Raw genomic sequence first — 14,808 nt, 5'->3', positions numbered from 1 at the left:
AGGTTAAAGATTATGATACTTTATCAAATTATCAGGAACTGAAGCTCTCTGATTGGTCCAGACTCTCTTTCCAAATGGGTGTACCTCAGAGTGAGTTCACCTTAAATGAAGTTTCAGGAGGTTTATTCGGGTTCCCCTCTTAAGAAACTGTAGATTTGCTTACAATTTTATCAACCAATCAAATTGCACATTTTAACGGATGTGTTGTGAAGATACACAATGGCAGACGCCAAGTATCAAAGAGACAAAACACCTTTATTACTTATTGATGGAATATTTATTGTTATAACACTCTTTTCCACTTTTTAAAAACAGTTTTGATTAAGAAACTGTTTACATATACCCAGTAATTATGGTGTTTTTTTTTTTTTTTTTTTTTACATAACACATCTTATTTTGTGTCTATATTTGGTGGAGGCGGAAACTATATAGTATATCGTGTCAAAAATGTTGTAAAATTCCTGATTATTCAATAAAATGTTTATTGACTTTTGAATTCAGTCTACTCTGTCTTGGTCAACCAATACCCGACTAGTTCCATATAGTTACGAGTAGACCTCATTAAAAGTCAATAAGTGTATAATGTGATCAAGCAACTACGAATAGGAGAGAGCAATATCAGTTACACACAACAAATGAATTCTACAGTATATCTACAATTGAATTTAACTTTCCTAAACATTCATCACCATAGAACATTACAGACCAAAGGGGGGGGGGGGGGGGGAGGGATAGTGGTATTATTTGGTGAACAAAAGTTATTTTCCTTCCATTTAACATGACTGCATTTCAATTCACTGCCAAGGGGGGGGGGGATTCCATGAACATTTTCATAGTAAAGTAACAGTTAAACTTTGTTTAAAAAAATAATAGGAGGGTCCCCTCCCCCAATGCTAGGTGCCTGGGACTGTACAATTTAATTACATCCTAAAATATCATTATTGTGTCTCCATAATATACTATATAGATATACAGATAGACAATTGTACCGAGATGATGTTTGGCACCCCCCCCCCCATCCCCCTTCTTCGACCCCACCGAAAGCAATTGGATGACTGCGACAGTCTGAATACCCTTGCCTTATTTTATTTTGAGGAAACAGGCTACTACTACTAGCGACTAAGTTGTGTCACTTATACTTCTATCAGTGATAGGGTCATACATGTACATGTAATGATGCATACATATTTATCTATCGGAGCATTTTGAAGCTACAAATAAATGATGGGGCTACAATGGCTTGAACACTCTTTCAAGAGGAAGATGCTGATGACATCAGTTGTAACAGGGAATTTAGAATGAATTCATTAAAACCCACTGATAATGTCTTAATGATGAATACCTGTACTGACCCTATGACCCTAGTCTGAGAATATGGCCAATGTTAAGCTTTTTAGAGCTCCTAACACATGATGAGGTACCTGACCGTTGCACATAATCACACATGTATGTTATTGTAGCCTTACCTCTATCCATGAGTCAATAAGTTGAATAACGGTTAGGTCTGTCGGACAAAAGTCATACGTGCCGCTTGCGTCACGTGCTAATCTCTCTCAATGGGGTGCTTCTTTTCGTCACGCTTCAAATAATATCTGCCTTCACGCTTCAAATAATATCTGCCTTCACGCTTCATATAATATCTGCCAATCTGAAGTCGGAGATTATTATTGTGAATCCGAGTCAGACAAACGTTTTCTGTTTCAAGCGTCCAAATAATAATCTTGTCTTTTTGGTTGGTCCAGAATTATTATTGTCAATACAGATTATATTTTGTAGCGTTCAAATAAAAAAAGATAATTATTGTTGGCGATGTTCAGTAATTATTATTGTGGTGGAAAGATTATATTTATAAAGATAATGTGTGACTTTAAATCGGGTCGCCATAAATGAAGAATATTTTTCTTTTGGGGATGAAATTATAATTTGGTATCTGAGAATCGGGACAGATTATTATTATCGCTGCGATATAATAATAATATCGGCAAATAGGGGGAAATTTTTATTTTTGGAAGAGATTATAATGTTGGTATTTTATATAGGGAAAAATAATAATAATGTGGGGGTACCCTACGGCTTTCCATAATTAATTTTGTTTTTTTATATATTAGTTTCGTTTTTTATTTAGTTTTCGTTTTTTATATATTAATTTCGTTTTTTATATATAATTTCGTTTTTTATTTATCAATTTCGTTTAATATTTAGTAATTTCGTTTTTTTTTTTTTAATAATTTCGTTTTCTATTTAGTTTTCGTTTTTTATATAATAATTTCGTTTTTCATTTAATAATTTCGTTTTTTTATATAATAATTTCGTTTTTTATTTAATAATTGCGTTTTTTATATAATAATTTCTTTTTTATTTAATAATTTCGTTTTTTATTTAGTTTTGGTTTGCACTAATGGGCTTCCGTACGATGCTTATTATTGATTTTCAAAAAATAATTAAAATAAAGTAATCACATTTCAATTATTTTGATTTTTGAACATTTTTAATGATCACTAAGTTTTAATAATTTTAGCAATATTAACTATTTATTATATAGCTAATAAATAGTCAACTACAAAATCTGCGTAAAATCTAGAGAATGTTAGCGTTCAATATCCTGAGAATTTATTGAACGCTAACTTTGCATTGCGTAAATTGTATGCGCCCGAAACATTCCGAGTTTGAGCGTTCAATATTGACGTTACCGTCACGACGTAAACAAGCCAAAATGGCAGACGACGGTCCTCCGAATCTGACAGAGCTGGTATTTGATATTGTTTTACTGTACTTAAATTATAATGTCCCCATTCACAAAATCAGTTTGCCTCATGCATTAATGACGGGTTAAATATTGAACAGTTAAGAAATGCATGTTGATATTGCACACTGCCAATATTGAAATCTCGTCTATTTTGGGGTATTTTGAGTGAAAAGGGAGATAATTTAACGTCTAAATACTTTAGCTATATAATAAAAGGGTTATTGAACTTATATTGGTGCATTTTCACAGCCAACTCGTGCCAATATTCACCAATATAAGTTCAATAACCCTATAATATAGTCTCAAGGATAAACAATGGTTACATTTTTCAAGCCACTGCGCAACTCTAGCTAACGTACGTAGGTCATGATTGTCGTGACATATATTGATTATGACTTTGATTAAAATCATATTTTCGAAATACAAAACCATAAATAAAAACAGTCGCAGCCTTATTTTGATTAAATAATTTTGTATGAATGCCGTTGTGACGTGTTTTTAGTAAATATGAGGTAACGACATAAGCGCGTGATTTTCGACGCCATGTTTACGTTGTTTACGTTGACAGCAGACAGAGTTTGACAGATGTCAATTTGGTACCGCATGTCATTATATATTTCTAGACCTGTGTATTCTGTTCAAAGACCTGTGTATTCTGTTAAGACAGAGTCGCAACACGTCGAACAGAATCTCTTCACAATTTTAAAAGTATATATAACCAAATTGAACAAGAAACTTTAGGCTAAAAAAATCTGCAAAATTTTTATCATGCCAGAGAAATAAGTATTTTGTATTATATTCCGAGATTTCGTAAATAATAAAAATAATTAAAAAATATCTTTACCTGGAGGACTAAACATTTTGTCAGCATATAGCTACATGTGGTACGCTCACGTATATACCTCTACCTGGACATTTAGTCGATACTGTCTGCGTCTTGTGGGTTAATTAGTGCAGTTCATGGGTTCATCTATGATACATGTTACCTCAAGTACCATAATAAGTAGAGAAATACAAGGCAGGCTACGAATTTCAATTACATGTATTTAGCACTGATTTCTGCAAAAATAATTGAAATGTACGTAAGTTTAATTGCTTATTTGAATCAAAATTATATATTGTTAGATGCTTGGATTTTAAATTAGATCTGCCGATACCTGTCAAAACACCTATGTCATAAAACGGAGGAAATGCGGAATAGGCAAAATCAAAACTTATTTATCATCTTGTAGCTGCTCTCATCAAATAATGATTGTATGCTTTAAATCTAACATAGTACATGTATTCTACCCCATCTAATTTTCATTTACAGATCAAGTGGGGGGGGGGGGGGGGGGCTTGACTTGAACGCGTGTTCTAGACTGTCCCTCCTCTACTTTAAAACAATGTTTGCAGTTAAGAGGGATACATAATATTATGTAGATCTGTGTTACGTAATTTCTTTACATTAATTATCTAATTAGTATGTGTCAATCATCCGTTGATTCATGTCAATTCTAATAGTATTTTTCACATTTTACACTTTTACTATAATGAATTACACTGATTCAATTACAACTAATGGCACAAGACTATCTTAGATTATTAGATACTAAGGCGCAACTACTGTATCAATATCAGATGGCAGATTGTTGCTTGTTTTAATTATTTTTTCAAAGCAAACTAAGGCTGTGTTCAAAACAATTCGAGCCAAACATTTGATTATTATGGTTAAAGATTATCTAAAGTATTAAAGTTTTAATAGATCAGAACATTTAGGTTGGTCGGTGATATCTTTAGGTTTTCTTTTAGTTTGGGTTGGTACTTTTATGCATTCTCAATATGAAATTTCAAAAATTCTATATACATTCATACTGGACATGATTTTTTTTGGCGTTTATCTGAATAATTTACATTCAAAGTGAAAATTAAAACCTAAAAAAGTTTTCAAATTGAATTCGTTTTCATACCAACTAAAATATTGTCACAAATTAATCACTTTTAAGAGCATAATATTCAAACGGTGCGTTTGATGTTTTAAAATAATGTGTTTTAGAGAAGTAATAAAAATCAGTCCGATTTGTTTGTAGCAATTTTCAATTACCTCAGATGACCTTCAGTTCATCATATCTTTTTATCCAATTAACATGCCAATATATTTGGTTATTCCTGTAGCTATGGATGCCATCTTTAAATCGTAGTATGATAATTAAAATCTAATTACATTCAGTAAATGTTTTTGACCATTGTCCTAGAAAACTCTATCCTCAAAAAGATATTTTTTAGAGGCGCTGAGGAAATTCGGACTGAATTTTGTTTTTGTATTACGTCGAAAATATTTTCACATCATAGTGTCTGCACAAAGACTGCTTGTATGATGGCCATTAAATATAGTCATATTACAACCTGTTTGTTTGTTGTACATATTTTTGATCTACAAGTGCTAAATTTTGGCCTTTTGTGTTTTTTCAACATTGTTAGGTTCATGGGTTGTTTCCATATATAAAAATTGTCATTTTTCAAACAGGAAATACTTCTTTTCTATGATAAAATGATGTTCAGAAGAATCTAATTACTTTCATCTCAGCATCATATCCCCTTAACAATGGAGTGAAATTTTTAGCTCAGGGTTAGGGTTAGGGTTAGCTTTTCAGTGAGCTTTTCTGATCAAAATTTGTCCGTTGTTTGTCGTCGTCGGCGTCGTCGTCGTCGGCGTCGTAAACTTTTCACATTTTCGACTTCTTCTCAAGAACAGCTGGGACAATTTCAACCAAATTTGCCACAAAACATCCTTGGGTGAAGGACTTTCACGTTTTTATGAATGAAGGGCCTTGTCTCTTTCAAAGGGGAGATAATCACAAAAATGCGAAAATAGGGTAGAATCATTTAAAAATCTTCTTCTCAAGAACCACTGAGCCAGAAAAGCTGATATTTACATGAAATCTTCCTGACATAATGCAAATTCATGTTTATTCAAATCATGGCCCTCGGAGGTTGGATGGGGCCACAATAGGGGATCACAGTTTTACATACAAATAGATAAGGAAACTCTTTAAAAAAAATTCTTTCCAAGAATCACTTAGCCAGAAAAGCTGTTATTTACATGAAAGCTTTCTGAAATATTTCAGATTTCAGTTTGTCAAAATCATGGCCCCAAGGGGTAGGATGGGGTCACAAGGGAGGATCAAAGTTTTGGATACAAATATATAGGAAAAATCTTTAAATATGAGCTAAGGTGACTAAGGTGAGCGATGTGGCCCTTGGGCCTCTTGTTAAAAGTGTTCACTCAGAGCCAGTTTTGTGTAACACTTGCGGTTACATTCTTAGCATTTGCATTTATAGAAAAATAAATGCAATATTGGCAAGGACAAGGTTTTAGAGGGAGAAGTCAGTAGATATGTAAATTAAAGGTTACGGAAACCGATAGGTACGGAAGCCGATAGGTGCCAGAGTATAGAATTAATATTTATTTAACTGGCGGTCGCCACTTAATTTATTTGGCGGCCGCCACTTAATTTAACTGGCAGCCGTCACTTATTATCTGGCGTCCGCCACTTATTATCTGGCAGCCGTCATATGAATTAAGTGGCAGCAGCCATATAAATTAGGTGGCGGCCGCCAGTTCATTTATATGGCGGTCGCCAGATAATAAGTGGCGACCGCCAGTTAAATTAAGTGGCGGTCGCCAGATAGATTAAGTGACGGCCGCCAGTTAATTTATATGGCGATCACCAGATAATAAGTGGCGGCCGCCAGTTAGTAAATAGCGGCCGCCAGTTAAATTAAGTGGCGGCCGCCACATAAAATAAGTTAAACAAATATTAATTCTACACCCTGGCACCTATCGGCTTCCGTACATTTATACATCATAAAAATAAACATCACATAGATAGTATATAAAACAGAAAAATCAGGAAAATATATACTGCCAGTACATGTTATAGGTAAGTAATACCACAGGTACTCGATTTAGAGGAAAATGTTTTCTCTCTCATACGTTATACGTATATTTAATACATATGAAAATATACATACACATGCACGCATCTATATTGATACATACACGTACACTGTATATGTTCATATGCATAACGAGTTAACTTGCATTATTGGGCACAGTGTGAAATACGACATTGAGATATCTAGACTGGAAAGTTGCATTGGTCTGTGACTGTTCGCTCATGGCTGAATTTATGTAGCTAAATTAGACATTCTGTAGTACCAGGCTGCTGCATCCCTTAATAAACGAAAGTTAAGGAGATGTAAACTGGGGGATTGTTCGGAGAATGTAAGGCCTGGCAGAGACCTTCCACCTAAAAGAAACGTATATGGATCACGCTGAGTTGTGTGGACTTGACAGTCGGGACCTATATACGTTTCTTTTAGGTGGAAGGTCTCTGTCAGGCCTTACATTCTCCGAACAATCCCCCAGTTTACATCTCCTTAACATTCGTTTATTAAGGGATGCAGCAGCATGGTACTACAAAATTCTTAGAAATTGCGTTCATAAAAAAATAGATGCAATTGGCAAGGACAAGGTTATAGAGGGAGAAGTCAGTAGATATGCAAATTAAAGGTATATGTGCATGTTATTATACTTTCGTGTAATTTAGTTGAATCTGATTGGTCGCAAAGCATTAATAAAAAAATTTGATTTGTTACTCTCTGAAATCAGAAATAACGTCCACCACCCCGTTGATATGTATCAACGGGTATCAATACATTATCATCGATGTTTCTACGTCTGTGTGAGTACTTTAAATAATAGTTGGTTTCAGATTTTACTGTTCTTTGAACAATGTACGCTGGTGTTACTAGTACCCATTTTGAAAATTTAGCTGTTGTTATATTGTAAGGCTTTCATAGTGTTTGTATGTTAGTATAGAAATATCATGCCTATAAGTTATGTGCATAAAGTTCATTGTAGAGTAACAGACAACATAGATAAAATACTGAACAATTTTGATGAAAGTATCATGTCCGCCGCTAAAATTTTAAACATTCTAAACTATTTTGAAGAAAACGCGAATGATTATAATACGAAATATTTTATTGAACAATGTAAACAGAAGAAACAGTAGAAAAATATGCACGATAATCATGTTCTACATGTATGTTTGGTGTCTGTTTGTCAACCATTCACGATTACAATATATCGAGGCAGGATACAAACAATGAAGTTCATGTGGCAGGAGTTTCAACAGTCTCGTTTAACTATGGTAGGTATAGTTATATCGTTTAAAGTCAGCATTTCGAAAATTCTATGTTCGTTATAACGATCTATTTCGTCAATACAACCCATCATTGGGTCATATACTGTCTGGCGTGTTTCATACCGATTGTGAGGCCGTTCTTGGCACTCTGATTTTGACTGCGGATTACTCCCTTTTCCTGATCAAGACATAGGGCTCACATCGGGTGTGATCGATCGACAGGAAATGCTTATTCCTCCTAGGCACACGATCCCACCTCTGCTGTGTCCAGGGGTCCGTGTTTGCCCAATTCTTTGTTTTGTATTCCTTGTGGGAGTTGTGAGATTGATCACTGTTCGTTATTTAAGCCTTTTATTGATCGTTATTCCATCCACCCTTTCTCTACCGGCACATTCAAAGGTTTAAAGGCTAAATGCCAATATCTTTAAAATCGATTTAAAGCTATATGTGCTCCGATTTGGGTAAGGTCCTTTACACATAATTTTGCTTGGAGTTTAACAGGAAACATTTTCTTATAATGTTATCCTATGACTTTAGAGACAAGGTATCGCTATCTTTTTCATATTTTGCCCATCGTTTGGCATAATCTTCGAAAGAATTCATAACAGAGATGAAGTTATGTCGCCAATTTAAAGACCGATATTCTCTGTATTAAAGATAATTACACTATCTACAATGCTTATTTAGGAATTATGGCTGATGGAAAGGAGGGGCAAGTCATGATGTACACATTCAGTTAGCTTTATCAATTTATTGGATTCACCAATAACAACATTCATCATGGTGAAGGCTGATATTAAGCCTGTATTTTTTCTAAGTATGACACAGATACATTTAAGCATGAAGGACCTGCATGGTAAATCCCTTGTGGGGAACGCTGCATATGTGTATCAATATGTTAAGAAATATGTATCTTTATGAAATGTAAATTTTCATTATGGGACATTGTGTATACAAAAAATGATATACATGTATGTACATATGAACACCATAGAACATTGTTCATAATGCTTATGTTAACATTTTCCATAGTATAATCTTTATATGCTCCTAAACTTAAATGATTGTCATTCTTTCAAATTATTAATGTACAACATTAGTCAACATACTTAAAATAAACAAATTTTCATCCCTGAATTCGGTACTAAATTATTGCTCTGCTAAGTTATGTGTATCTTCATCATCACCTCTCTTACATCAATCGTGCCACTACTTCACCTATATAAAGGAGATGAAAGTATAATAGAAATAAAAAAAAATCACATTTGATTTTAGATTAAAACTAATTAACAAACAAGTACAAATTAAAAATAAAAACGATGACATCACATGAAACAAGACAGACATGCACAAAAATAATTGATAAAATAATTGGCTTCATTAACCATGACCTGACCTCGAGTATCTTAGATTTAACTAGAGGAGCTGCTTTGCGAAAATTAAACTTTGATATACAGCACAACTAGCCGCAAGGCAGTTGACATACTGTCTGAATTGAATAGTTGACCTTGACCTAATATACTGAATAAACCCAGGAGGTATGTCAACGCTCATCTGGCTACCCTGTAATCCATCAAAGCTGCTTAGCAGCTGGATTAACAAGAGCGATACAAGTTTGAATATTTATTATATTGTAATCAGAAACAGGATATAATTTTACATATAAATATAAATGAATAAAAATATGGTGGAAAGGCTCGCATGCAAATTTTTGTGGGGAACTGGGGAGGCGGCCAATGTAAAAGTTTGACTACCAAAGTAGGTGCAACACAGGGGAGATGGATATGGCCCCAGCTCTGAACTAGCTAAGAGACCCACGAATTAAACTTTAGAACGTATTCAAGAAATTACTATTTTCTATGAATATCCACTGATCCTTGACCTACTTCAATGGTCATCAGGAAGGTACACATTGAATACCTGCCCCCTGCTTTAGTAGCAAGTGGGAGGGGAGCTATGTGGCAGAGGCTGCTTAATTCCTTGAATTCACACACGGATCACAAATTCACAGTTCACACATTTAATAAACATTAAATTTATAAAACACATACTATGATACACATTTACAGATACATTGTAAAACAAATAGAACACATTCAATGATTATGATATATGTAAATTAGTAGGTAATCAAATGATATAGATCAATATATATCTAAATCATAGAATCTAAAATCACCACATTGGATACAGAATAATAATCTTCACCTATTAATGAACTATAAATGAATATGTTGGGTATATTGATAACAGACAAGATCACAACACAAACCTGTTTCTATTCGTAATTTACTATTCAACGTGTATGCTACTTTACTATAAACTCCCTGCTATTTCACTTCTCTACTTATTCGTTACAATTATCAACACTACTTATCTATTTGTTCAAGTCGGTTCAGCTGTCTTCTGCTAAATTCCTTTCCTATCTTAATAATGTTAAAATGTAAATAATCGGATAAAAACGGACACGGACTAAAAACTAATGACAAGTTATACTCAGACAAAAACGGAATAATCAAAATTCTCTAAATAACAAATAAAATGAAACTGATGATAAATAGGAATAACTAGAAATGTTGGAAATAATTCAAAATGTTAATATAATTGCGGATTCGCAACAAGCTGGTTTTGGCGCAGAATTGCCGCATCCCGCCACAGACATTTGAACAATGTCCCCCGCAATAAATTTGTTTTTTTTTTAAAAATGCATACTGGAAATTGGAGGCAATTAATTTAGACCAGTAGGTAAAAGGAGAAAATATGCAACCAAGCCCCTATCTTTGCTCCTCATGAAAATATCAACAGCTGTGAACACTGAAACTTCAAACGTAGATGTGCGACTACATATGCCAGAAGTGCTTTAAATCAAATGTGGATTCCTCAACTTCCCATATTTATGTAGCAATATTCCATTATCTCCTGCATATGATTATATATCTCAACTGATTCGATGCGCAAGAGCTTGTTCTGCTTATGATAAGTTTTTTAATCGAAGCAGGCTACTGACAAACAAATTGATGGCGCGGGGGTTCCAACAGTCTTGTTTAAAGTCAGCATTTCGCAAATTTTATGGTCGTTATAACTAGATCTAGATTGGCAATACAACGATGCTTACTCCTCCTAGGCACCTGATCCCACCCCTGGTGTATCCAGGGGTCCGTGTTTGCCCAAATCTCTGTTTTGTACTGCTTATAGGAGTTGTAAGATTGATCACTGTTCGTTATCTTCACCTTTCATTTAAATGGTGACAGCCAGGCAAACTATTGGGCCTCTGAGGAAAATATGATGGGGTTTTATCTTGGACAAGGAAAGATGTAACCCTGCCTGAAGATAATTCATAAAAAAACATGGTTACAAGATAGATAAATGAGAAGTGTCCAGACAGAATCTTGAGAACATAAATCGTGACCTCACCTGCTGGGTGAGCGACGCACACACTTGCCCGTCCCCCCCCCCCCCCCGCAAACATGAGGGGATAGTCTTTCTCTCTGTGCCCCCCTTCGCTGTCCTCGAGCGCGCTTCTCAGCAACCAGGGAGATCTAACCCCCTTGCGTACTCTAAAGTTGTTGTTAATATCACTAAGATTTCAAAGATATCACCAAAATGACACATTTCTGATAATCATTCTCAACTTGTAGATTACCTGAATTTCCCGCAATTCTCATGGGAATATAGGTTTTTTTTCAGGATTCCTGACCAAACATTAGACTCAATTCTGAAGTTGACCATTTAAAAATGTGTAGTCTATTCTCATAGGTAACCAATATTAACAACAAGGTAGTCTCAATTCAGGCGGACCGTAATCACTTGTCAGGCCTTTCAACAGCCCTGATGTTGGGAAGCAAAAACTTGACAAAAATTCCCTAAAACCGATTTAGAAAACCATCTTTCCAGTCCATCTGGGGAAAAGTTAAATCCCATAACTAAAACTGATATACCTCAAATGACTTCCTATTGATCCTAAAGATTTCCGGCATAAAATTCCAAAATAACTTCGAAGTATGAATTCCATCAAAAAAATATCTAGGGTAACTACAAGTCCAAAAACTTCCTTAAAAACTAAGGTAAGGATAGCATAACTTGGCACAATTCTAATAAATCACTTTCAATAACTCCAAAGATTTAACAATCAGTTGTAATGGATCCAAGTTTTAGACCGAAAATTCCTAAAAAATTCGTCAAACTAATCCATAAGTTCCAAAGCTATGCGAGAAATAATCCAAACTCAGCTAAGATTTAAAATTAAAACTGGTTCCTTCAACCAAAATACAAATATACCCAGCCCATCAACACTCTTAAGCCTATACCCCTAAAGCACGCATTCTCTAAGCAAGTCCTGAGCGAGTGACTCACGATCCCCCAGTTTTATACTAAAACATGACGTAAATGTTTGAAAACGTAAGAAAAAGTGTTGGAAACGTTGGGTAACAGACCGTGACAGTTCCTGGCATGGTTTCTTGGACTTCCTGAAACCATACAAACTCTAGTAAATGCATATTCAATAAATTGTGAATAAAAGTGAACACCGAATACATCTGAGACAAAATCAGTCAATTATTTACATGAAACAAAAATAAATAGTGCAGTTGACTTCAAAATTAACGAAACAATCATAACTTTTTTGACAAGTCTTGGTATTTAGAATAAACAACCAACGAACCGATCAACAATCTACAAGTGCAAAATTTAATTGAAATTGTCGATAATTATCTGGAAACAAAAACTGCAAGTAATGAAGACTAATTATATAGATCTATCTGCTATGAACGATGCTAAAGATCCAAAGTAAGCTGAAAACATACTGTGACTCATCCACCGTGAGGCTGGTTACAACACAAACTAGAAACGTGTGCACAAAAATAGAGTATATCGCTCCACATCACTTACGCTCTTAGAATCTACGATAACCGAAGAGGCTCATTTTTGAAAAGTAAAAAAAAATTAACTCGCTATAACGAGTTAGTATCTCGTTATAACGAGTTAATTATTTCGTTATAACGAGTTAGTATCTCGTTATAGCGAGTTAATTATCTCGTTAAAACGATTTAATTATCTCGTTATAACCAATTATAGTTATCTCGTTATAACGAGTTAGTTATCTCGTTAAAACGAGTTAAATATCTTCTTAAATCGAGTTAGTTATCTCGATATAACGAGTTAACTATCTCGTTATTATGAGTTAGTATCTCGTTATAAGGAGTTAATGTCTCGTTATAACGAGTTAATATATCGTTATAACGAGTTGATTAATTTTGGTCGAAATGATATGTTAGTATTTTATTATGGTATGAAGGGATGAAGTATGCGTGGTCGAATTGAAAAGTTACTTTTTTTATTGATCGGTTTGAATATGAAAACTTTAAATACGTGTAAATGGATAAATATCTATTTCGCGTTAGGGTTTAGCTACTATGAAATATTGTGGTGTCTCGCCGTTAATAATCACATTTTAATTAGTAAATCAACTCTAAAGCGAAAATTGAAACTATGTGGACTTTACCACAGAAAGAACGTCTCAGATTTATTAGATGTGGCACTCTTTATTGTGAATGAACCCGAGTTCTCTGGAAGACAACATGGATACCGCTGGATGCATTTGAAGTGCATACAGTCAGGATATAATGTCACAAGAGACAATGTATATATGCTATTGAAAATACTAGATTCCGATGGAGTAAAATCAAGGAAACGAAGACGCCTGAAAAGGAGGCACTGCCACAGCAAGGGACCAAACTATGTTTGGCTTATAGTCTCACACGACAAGTTAAAACCATATGGAATCGCAAAAATGGTTGCCTTGATGGTTTTTTGCGGAACATTATCTGGTTGGAAGCAAATCTATCTATCAGCGACCAGAAAGTAATAGCGAACTATTATATCAACGCTATTCGGGGAAAAGGTGGGTGTCCGCAGAGAATAAGAGCAAATCTTGGTACAGAAAACACTCACGTGGAACAAATGCAAAGATTCCTGCGAAGAAATCATGCTGACGAACTTGCTGGGGACAAAAGTTTTCTTTGTGGACAAAGTACCCACAACCAACGAATAGAATGGTTCTGATGTTTATTACGAAGAGAAATGAGCCAATTGTACATGGATATGTTTTCTGATTTTAACAAAACGATTCGGATTTATTCTGTGGCGATTTCCTTGACAAATCACTGAGTCAGTATTGTTTCATGGATCTAATTCAGGTAATTGAGTATGTATATATTTCAATCATTATGTATCTTAGACCTTGAAATAGTAAATAGAAAATGGAGTAACGTATTCCAAGAAATACTCTTATCATCTTCTGACAAATTTTGCTGAAGTGATGCAAAACAATACAAATGTACAACGTAAAAATAGGGGTTGGGATGGCCACATAATTCTTTAAAAAAGATAAACAGTAATAATGATAACAACATGCAAATTTATGGATTTTGTTCTTTAATAAATGTCATTTATATTTTGGAACTCAATGTATATCATCTTATCATCTATATCCTTTCAAAATCTGAAAACCATTTCTTATATTTACATTTATTCATTTAAAAAACTGAAAGATATATTTTGAATATTTACATTCGGGGTTTGTCTATTAACAATAATAACTTTCATTCATATGACGATTCGATATATCCATCCCTTTGAGCTCGAAATAAAAGACACCACAGTCGTCCACTTCTGCTTCTTACTTAGATATTTTATTGAAAGTAGACATTAAAACGGCAAACTGACAACTCAACTGTATGACCAACGGGATGATTTTTAACTTCTCCATCGTCAACTTTCCATATTTATGTAGCAATATCCCATTATCACTTGAATATAGTATTTATATATCTCAACTGATTCTATACGCAATACCTTGTTCTGCTTATGCTC

At 34.3% G+C, this 14,808-nt stretch overlaps 1 protein-coding gene across 2 annotated transcripts in view; it reads left to right on the top strand.

Annotated features, from left to right (window-relative positions):
- Window positions 1-14,808, top strand: part of LOC125667162 (hemicentin-2-like) — a 145,235-nt gene that overhangs the window by 25,648 nt on the left and 104,779 nt on the right. The gene's annotated exons all lie outside the window — the stretch shown is intronic.

The sequence above is a fragment of the Ostrea edulis genome, chromosome 2, assembly GCF_947568905.1.
Source record: "Ostrea edulis chromosome 2, xbOstEdul1.1, whole genome shotgun sequence".
Classification (NCBI taxonomy): Eukaryota; Metazoa; Mollusca; class Bivalvia; order Ostreida; family Ostreidae; genus Ostrea; species Ostrea edulis.
The sequence above is the reverse complement of the archived record's forward strand: the minus strand, read 5'-3'. Positions and strand labels throughout refer to the sequence as shown.